An 887-nucleotide genomic window follows, 5' to 3' on the forward strand; every position below is an offset into this window, starting at 1 on the left:
TCTCCCACACACTGCCCCCCCTTCCGACGCCCCCAGCCTGTCCTTTGCCCTCAAGCACAGGCCAGGACCCCCCCCCCAGAACAGAGCAGAGCCTCGCCTTCTTCTTCTGCTGCGCCACGCAGCACAGCTTGCACTCCAGGCCGTTGACCAGGACGGACGGGGGCAGGGCGGGCTCCGCCGCCGCGCCCGCGCCCCCCGCGGCCAGGCTGCGCGCCAGGCAGACGCGGACGGGCGCGTCGGCGCCGGCCGCGCCGTGCACGTAGCCCTCCACGTACTCGCGGAAGGCTGGGTCGAGCACGCCCAGGGGCACCTCCAGGCGGTCGGCGTCCAGGAGGTGCACGCGCACGGCGCGAGTGCCCGCCTCCACCTCCACGCGGAAGGCGGGCTCGTCGTGCACGAGCACGCGCGCGTTGGCGTGGTACACCGCGTCGGCGGTGGGCAGGCCGCGCGCGCACTCGTAGCGCCAGAGCTCCACCAGCTTGCCCGCCAGCTCGTCGGCGGCCACCAGCGCGGCCTGGCGCACCGCCTTGGCCACCACCTTGTCCAGCGTGAAGAGCTGGTAGGAGTTGGTGCCCAGCAGCGCGCGCGTCGCGTCCTCGTACGCGCCCGGCTCCAGCCGACCTTCCACCAGCTGGCGCGCCAGGTCCAGGTACCGCGCGTGCAGCGCGGCGGCGGCCGGCGTCCAGGCCGCGCCGCCCGGGTGCGGGCCCGCCGGCCCCACCGCAAAGGACGCGCCCGAGGACGCCGACACCGCGCACTGGCGCGCGGTGCGCAGGCGCTCGTACAGCAGGCAGTGCAGGCGCATGAGCACGAACAGCGGCTCCGACGCGTACAGCACGTGGCAGTGGCAGCGCAGTGGCGCGCGTGCCGGGGCGGCGGCGGCGCCG

Source organism: Auxenochlorella protothecoides (assembly GCF_000733215.1).
Source record: "Auxenochlorella protothecoides strain 0710 unplaced genomic scaffold scaffold69, whole genome shotgun sequence".
Taxonomy (NCBI): domain Eukaryota; kingdom Viridiplantae; phylum Chlorophyta; class Trebouxiophyceae; order Chlorellales; family Chlorellaceae; genus Auxenochlorella; species Auxenochlorella protothecoides.